The sequence below is a fragment of the Achroia grisella genome, unplaced genomic scaffold, assembly GCF_030625045.1.
Source record: "Achroia grisella isolate CSIRO2021 unplaced genomic scaffold, CSIRO_AGI_Agris_v1 utg1462, whole genome shotgun sequence".
Lineage (NCBI taxonomy): Eukaryota > Metazoa > Arthropoda > Insecta > Lepidoptera > Pyralidae > Achroia > Achroia grisella.
This window is the reverse complement of record NW_026712637.1, coordinates 1053357-1062563: the sequence shown is the minus strand read 5'-3', so window position 1 is coordinate 1062563 and position 9207 is coordinate 1053357.

Genomic DNA, 9207 nt, shown 5'->3' with positions numbered 1-9207 from the left:
GCTTATGCATGTTCTAGAATTTTCTGTCATTACAAATCCTGTAATATTGGGGGAAAGGAGATTGTTAGTAATGTCGACTGATGATCTCATTGCTAGCAATGTACCATGTCAGGTCAACCTCCACGCGGTTCCTCATGGAAACCAATAATTATTGATGAATTTGTCACGATGGGCTAACTGACCTGAACCCATGCTCATCTTATCATCTTCCACTGGTGCCCCGCCAGAGTAAACCGTTAGTGCAGGCGAGTGCACCATTTCATTATCATCCATAAAATCCTATAATATCTAGATTCAGCTTGTGTAAACAAGGCCTTGTATTATTACAAGATATTTCTTAGGACATTTTTATAGTTATGTACATCATGTATCATCGATTAAATAGAAAATTTAATTTTTCTAAATTAGAAGCTAGTATTGCCTCTTTCTATATAAGTCATTTAAATTAACCACGCCTTATAATCATTATCTAAATACTTTTAAAATGATATATAATAATTGGGTGTAAATTTTTGCTAAAACTTTAAAGGAAAAAAATATTTAAATAAATTTAAAAAACTTTAAATGCTTGTCTTGTAAAAAATGTACATTTTGAATAGTGCCATTTTTCTATTTAACGGGATATATGTATATTGAGATTTGTTAAACAAACCAGAAAATGTCACAATTGTCAATTAGGAGTATCAAAATCTATGTATGATATGTGCCTTCTTTTTAAAGTTATTATTTTTGGTAGGAAAATGAATGCATGCCTATATTTTAGATAGATAGATAGTAGAAGTCCTTAGCTAATGTGGCGAGCTGAAGAATATCCAAAAGAATAATATTCTCATAATGGATTTTGGGCGATAAAAGTTTGAGAACTTGTCATGTCTTCTCATCATTATGATTTGACGTCCGGCTCACTACTAAGCATAGTTTCTCGTTGCTGTAGCACGCACATGTAGGTTTACCCTTATTGGATTGTTGTTCTGTAATATTATATATGTGTAGTTAAATACAAATTATTGTTTATCTATCTATCCATGAGAGTTAACACCTGATCCCACTTAAGACAATAACTCAAAAATTAATACTGAATTTTTTTTTATAAAATAATATAATTATTTTTCCAAACATTTTGATCACTACTATGCAAAGATGCAACCGTCATGGCATAAAGGGAAGATCACTTTTCCATATATACCATAAAAGTACCTGATACCACTTTACAAAACTCATAAAATAAATATTTAATACATTTTTTTATATAAAATAATACAACTACATTAGCAATGCGACATCTGAATTTTAAATAATTTTTATGTATACTTCATGGCATAAAGCACATATTCCATGAAAATATAAATTGTAGAAGACTTTAAGGACATGTATGTATAATAATATACTTTTATAATATAATATTTTATCTATAGACAAAGTGTACAACACACAACCTTTTTATCTATTATTTCAAAAGTTCGCAATTTAGTCTTAAAAGGCAAAGGACACATAGGGTTATACTATATTTGGAGGGCAATTTCAACACATAATTGAGGGTACATAGAATGTATGAATGGATAGTCGCATTTAGGCGGCTACGAGCCGTGAGCAAGGTCACAGTGATTAGAGGCCGCCGTGATATAATTACCTGGCATACCACTGCTAATCACTTAGTGCTAACTTATCTAACCTACCTACAACGCACAACACACATTACACTATAAAAAAAAACATGTTTATTTATCACACACAACAGCAAATACTTCGGATCATATACTTTCGAAAAGGAAACTATGAAAGTCAAAAGAAAGAACTTTTTATTATTTTTAATATATAATAAAACTAATTAAAATAAAAGTATATAAACGAGTTCGTGTACATATTATAATAAACAATTTCATTCATAAAGTACGGTCGAAAAGCTCGTATTTTAACCCCAATATTGGAGTAAGCGACGCATGAGAAAAATCAATAATTGCACCAAAAAACACCGAGGCGTTGAGAAATACGTAATTCTATTAAAGACATTAAAACACACATTCTGAATACTTTAGAATTACTCGAAGGAACGCAATTGTTCGGTAATAATTCTGTAAATTATTTAAAAAGAAATAGCCGGCGCCACACTCACCCATTTTATTGGACTGCTCCCTCTGGTAACCGATTTAACAAATCAATCAGGAGCTCGTTTCTTTCCTCATTTTTACACTTAAACTGCACTTCACAATTTGTTAGGTCAATTCTTTTTATATTATTATTATAATGCAATTTAAAACGTAAGAAACAATTAAAATACACAACGATCGGCACTCCTAATTTCTAACACACACAGTGATAGATTTACACATTTACCTATATTTTATTATATAGTAGACTTCGCTTCCCGCACGATAGATGTCATTCCATCAATCAATCAGTCAATCATTAGCTCAATGCCCAGTATCAGTTAAGACATCATTTCGAATAATAGCTGTATGGGCCTAGTTTTTGCCTTTTCCAGAGACAGGAAAAATAATGAAACATGGAAATGGATGCTTAAAACCTAGATATGACTAATTATATATCATGACTAATTTTATGGATTACTAAAGAAAATTATTTCGGACATTATACTGAAGAAATAACTTGAATGAAGCAGTCAATAATAGCTCGGATATTCTACGAAAGATATAAATTGATTTATATACTGAAGATTAATGTAACAATGCTCTTCGCCTGTCCAAATTGGACGAATTTTAAAACAACAATAAAAACGAAAAAAAAAAGGTCCGCAACTGTTTCAAGTTCTGTAAAATCAGGGTAGCTATATAAATTAGAAATACTTTGTAATACACATGTATTAAAATAAAGTTAACTACAAACTATATGGATATGCTACACTTTATTTAATTCTAATGACAAAAAAGCTGACCCGATGGTAAATGCAACAGTTGCCTGTATAAATGAATAGAATCAAGAATATTATGTGATGATACTTATTTTCTAAAAAAAAATTACAGATAACCCAAAGAACAGACTTTTGAATATCTTAATACTTGTTTATTTTATCTATAATATATTCATTATCGGAGAAACGAAAGATATACTCAACCATTTTATTCCAAAAGATGGCGCCATTGTATTATGCTGTACATTAATTTTATGTTTAGTTTAAGAAATATTAAATATTACGCTATTAATGTCATAAACTACGACTAATTACACATCTTAACGAGTAACCTGGTTTTTAGAACCTTATATTACCTTTATACTCTTAAGAGGTCGTAAGTTCAAATCTGCCCGACAAAAAATAAAACCGATTAACTCCAATATTAGACCAAAAATAAATACCAGGACCCGTGTCGTAAGCTCGTAGCTGCCACTTTCAATTCATAATATACGGAGGAAAATGTGGACATATCAAGTGTTGTTACCCAGCAGTTGAGTCTGGCTCCCCCATTTGGAAAAAGGGTCGAGATTGTATGGTTTGTCTGTCTTTAGTGTAATGATAATCAAAGAAGTAAATAAAGTTAGACTATATTTGTTTATATGAAATAACCATTTGGCTGCATCTGTAGCTTAATAATATTTTATATATTTTTGTTTAGTTATTTTTTATTGTTTTATTTGTTACTAGCTACTCGCCCCGGCTTCGCACGGGTGTACATGTATTACATATATATAAACCTTCCTCTTGAATCACTCTATTAAAATAAAACCGGTTCAATATCCGTTGCGTAGTTTTAAAGATTTATGCTTAAGCTTACATAGGGACGGACAGACAGCGACTTTGTGACTCATTCCTTTTTTTAAAATGCTGGTAAAGTACTTGCAATTCCCCTGGTGTAGCCACCGGCGGCGTTTTGAACGAGGCTGGGCCCAATACCGCCCCGTGCCTAGGGACCCGAAGGACTGTCAATTTTTCTCACACTTTCACACACTTACACATTCCCAAAAAAAACTTTTTGTCGGGCACAGTACACTTTTTTCACAAATAATGTTATTGTTCTTATACCTAATGAGCTTTTTTTTTATACTTTCCAAAAGGACCCCGTATTCTTGTGTGCTCAAGGGCTCCAGCCTAGTCGTAGCGGTAGCTGGGTGGTGGTGGTGGTCGGGCTCCGTATGCCCTTATGGTAAAGACGGTATTGGGTGTGGCTAGTATTCATGGGTGTTACCGCTAGTCATGTTATCGCCCGGAAAGCTCTTATCGTCAGGTCAGCCGCAAGCTCATTTGTTGGGGGGAAGGGGATTGTTAGTAATGTGGACTCATTGACCACACGCGATTCCTCCTGGAAACCATCGTGATAAATTCCTGGTGAATTTGTCATGATGGGCTAACTGACCTGACCTCATCTTACCATCCCCCACTGGTGCACCGCCAGCGTATGCCGTTAGCGCAGGCGGGTGCACCATTACATTGTCATCCGTAGAAAAAAAGCTAGTTTGTTCTCTATGCCATAAAAAAAACATAACCAAGCAGCAGGAAACGTTGGGAGAAATAAAACTAGCAGCGAACAACTTCATAAAATAAGTGCTTTATTGATTAAAATTAGTAGGTAATAGAATAGGTACATAATTTGTAATGTAACATTGTTAGCTATTGCGCGCTGTGTTCCGTGACAGTGTTACCCACTAAATAATTTACACAATTTTAGGAAAAAAAAATAAAAACATTCTAACGGGATTAAACCATCTATTGCAAATTGAAACCAAGCGTCTCTGTGAGCAATTCAGCAATAATTGTTAGTACATTAATACTGAAATCACCATATATTCGCCTGTACTAGCGTAATGTAACAACTCTTCACTATCCTGGAGACGAGTGTGGACTTATATACTACCTCGTTCAAAAAATATCAAATCTTAATTAAATATTATAAACACGAAAATTTGTGAATATGGATGTTTGAAACTTTCACGAAATAACAACTGAATGAATTTTGATGAAACTTTACAGTAATATAGTTTATAGGTCACATTTTACACGGGTGAAGTCGTGGGCAGAGCTAGCATCTAATGATTTAACTATAGGACTATTGGAGTGTTTCGTCCCATTCTTTCGAATTATTTACTTAGTGTGACAAAATGATAAAACTATACTTAAAAATGGTTTTATACGTTTAAATTTTTATGAAAAAAGCAGTATGTGTTTTGTAATATAATTACCTGCACACATAACTTTCTTAATTAATATAATGTTAAAGAATTCAGATCAATATTACAGTGAGATTATTGATTTCCAAATCTTCCTGAACTATGTACATTTAAGAAACGATAAAAATTATATTCTTGTTTCTCCTTATTATAATTTTACATTATACATTTCAATGTAGCTCAGTGTACCTACAGCATGCCGATATTTTTATTTTAATTGTCATTATTTCACATATTCATATTAAGTTACATCAGTTATGCTTTAGTAATTTTACTAAAGCATAATTGATGCTTTAGTAAAATTACTAATATAATAAAACTAACAAAATGTAGAGCAAATTTCTATTGATATGCTAGGCACAGTCTCAATTCTACGGAAAAAAATTCATACTTGATATGAGTATAAAATATTTCGTTCTAAATTTGATTTCATCCTTCGATGGTCGCAGGATCAATCCAAGTTTCTTTACGACCACATTCAATACAGGAATAACCCACTGGTTATCGATCTGGGCGTTTCCAATTAAATACATATATGTATTTACAAAAAAACACCTAATCACAGTAGCTACAGGAGCTTTGCTCAATTCAGGACTAGATGGCGCTGTGACCTATACCATGTGCGCTGTAGCATGGTGCGGGTGACAGTTTCATTTCACACATAAAAGTTCCCGCGATTTACAAATTATGACAGTGTTTCAGCTGTAACACATTCTTAATATATTAAATTATTAAATCATCAAAACGATCGAAGGGTTAAGTTAATACAGTTATTTTAACCCTTCAAACGTTTTGACAGATCTGTGCAGCCCTCTTAAACCGTATTACCGTCTTGTTACAGATCTGTGCCCGCAAAACCGTGACTTCTTTTTAAGCAATTTAACCCTTATTTAAAACAAAATAAGATTGAAACGCGTTTGAAAAAATACAGCTGGCGCGCGCATACCGCCTCACTTTCGGTCGCTACGACAGACGACAGACATTCAAAAGGAAGTAATTAAATATAACATTAGTAACTGTCAACCCGCACCATGCTACAGCGCATAGAGTATAGATATTTAGTATTCAAATTAAATGTTTTTCGTTAGTTTCACTGTAACAAGGCATTAAACAGGTATAAATCCACACCGGCCTACAGTCTACAAACCGTAACACTTAGATAATAAATAGTAAACTGCAAATTTTATAAACACCTATGCGCCAAGGCAAACAGTACCCCACCCTACGCACTAAGCAGCATAGATCTATACATCTAGAATATTTAGCAAACCAATTTGTATGTACATAACATAACCGAGACTATGTAATAAATATTAGAACCATATACTCTCTGTACAGTATCATAAAAACTTTTATATACTCTTTTTTTAAATTACATCTTTATAATCTGTTTGGGATTTCATAAATAGAAAAGAAATATATAATACACAGTATGTTCACCGTTAGAAACACTAACATGTCTTACACTACAACCAGCGAATACAGATTCAAAGCCGTTAATATAATTTTATTTGGTTTGTTTTAGACATGTGTTTGTATTCGTTAGTGACGTCTCCAGAACATAGTGTAACTCGTAATAAGTGATTGATAACAATTAATAGATAGATAAATTCTTTATTCAACAATTAATTGCAGAACTATACATAGATTATTCATAATGAAAACAGTAATGTATGTAGTTAACTCCACTGATGAGCAGATCCTTATATTAAAACAAAATATTATCTGATTAAAACGGTAATAAGTCAGATGCAAGAAGCTCAAAAGTAAATGTGGAAAAATGATATATTAAATTTAACAAAAAATAAATATATATAAAAATTACGTGTCACGTAGTTTGTCCGCGACGGACCCTTAAACTATTGAACCGATTGCAAATTTGATTTGCACAATGTGTGCAATTTCTCAATTTATAGTCGCATTATTATTTTATTCAAGAACCTTAGACACAGCAACGCGTGGCCGGGTCTGATACTAAATATATAGGGACTAAGATGTGACTGTTTGTTTCAGAAGAAGAGCAGAGAATATATTAATCGATTCTGATAGGCAGTAAAGGATCTTGAAGAACTAAACATACTAATGGAAAGATACAACTGAAGATTTAGAATAGAATAGAATAGGAAATCATTTATTCAAATAAACTTAACTTAAACACTTTTGAATATGATTTTGAAAATTGATTGGAGATAGGAACCAAATTGAGGGAGACATCTAGTAATTGATTGAGTGTTCTTGAAAATGATGTAAATGTACAACTAGAAAGGTAAGATAAAAAATTTAGGGAAGAATTGAGAAGCTTTCTTCATTGCACCAAGGCACTTTTTTATTAATTTATTTTAATATAAGGACCGTTTTTTATTTAAAGTAATATTTACTATCGTTACAATTGCGTTCGATATATCCATACTACGTCATCACCAGGGGCGGATCGTGAACTTGTGGGGCCCTGGGCTAAATCTACTAAGGGGCCTACCTAATTATATTACTCAACTAAAAAAATACACCGACCAAAAACAAGCGACCAGAAATTCCTTGTTCCCTTCGATAAACGGGACTTGCATGGGTTGATTGATCTCAGGGTTGCCAACTTTATGATAGGTTTCTTAACATTTTAGATATTTTTTTATATTCTTAATATCGTTTCAGTGGTGACCCTTTGTATCCTCGGCCCTGGGTTGCACCCAAAAAGCCCATAAATAGATCCGCCCCTGGTCATTACAAAAAAATATATTGTCTATACGAGACCACAGACTGTGGTCGGGTTCAGAAGCTTTAATGTAAAGGCTGTGATCATAGTGAATATGTGCTTTATGGCAGTAACATTCAAATCTGATGAACTTAATATATCATCCCGCGTTCCCGCTGCGCCTATTGTTTGTAAACACAATACTATACAGGGGTGGCCAACAGTCCAGTAGATCGTGGCAAAGCAAAAAATATAAATACCTAGACCTGACTCCGCGACGGAATCGTAAAAGGTTGGCAATTCCCAACTACAAACCTGATTATGATAAACTAGTGAAAGATGATCAGACGCAACTCACACTAATATAAACGTAAATAAGTACCTAGTTACTAAGAATGATTTTCACGTTTATGTTTTCTCTCTTAAGGGGGAGTCCATAAATTACGTGAGATGTTTTTTTAATTTTCTGTCCCCCACCCCGCCCCCCATGGTGAGATGTCGTGAGATTTTATTCAAATCCCCCAATCTCACGTGAGATTTTTCAAAATCTGGGTATCTTACGTAAACCCGTTGGATTGTTATTGTAAAAAGAAAAAAAAAATTGCTTCTTGCTTTTATTTACGACTAGTTAAGACTAGTAATCAATTTTAGCTGAGATAATTCTCAGCTAAAATTGATACAGTAGTGTAATAAGCATGTACAATCTGGTTTAAATGGACCAAAATAGTATAATTGTATTTGTTTCAATCAGAAAAAAAAAATTGCGCGATATTTGCCGAGACCCCCCATCTCCAACGTGAGATGAGATGAGATTTGTCTCGACCCCCTCCCCCCTTTAAATATCTCACGTCATTTATGGACGCCCCCTAATGAAATAAAAAAATACTACATGATTGTGTACTGAACTGTGCTGTTTCATTTAAGATTTCAATAAGTAATTGGTAGATCGCACAGCGTTTCAATGGTAAACAGATCTGTAATCAAGTTACACCCAAGATCTGTGATTCTGTGATCTGTGATTGATTGAAATTCGTGCAGGCCACTCCTGGTATACATAATGTAAAGATTAGCAAAACGATGCAACCACTCGACTGTCAGCTGGCGTCGCAATAAACATTCCAAAAGAACAACAGCAGGTGGTTCACACGACGACGTTATACATCAGCCGCTTTCCGTACACCGCTATCAAGATTATAAGCTAAATGGAAATTGCACTGTAAAACTATTTATCTTTATATATAAAAACTAGCTGTACCCGCGACTGCGTCCGCGTGGATTTTAACTTTATTTTTCTAAAATAAAACTAGCCCAAGTTACTCAATACATCTGCTACCTGCCAATAAAAGTCCCGTCTAAATCGGTCCAGCCATATCAGAGATTAGCCGGAACAACCAGACAGA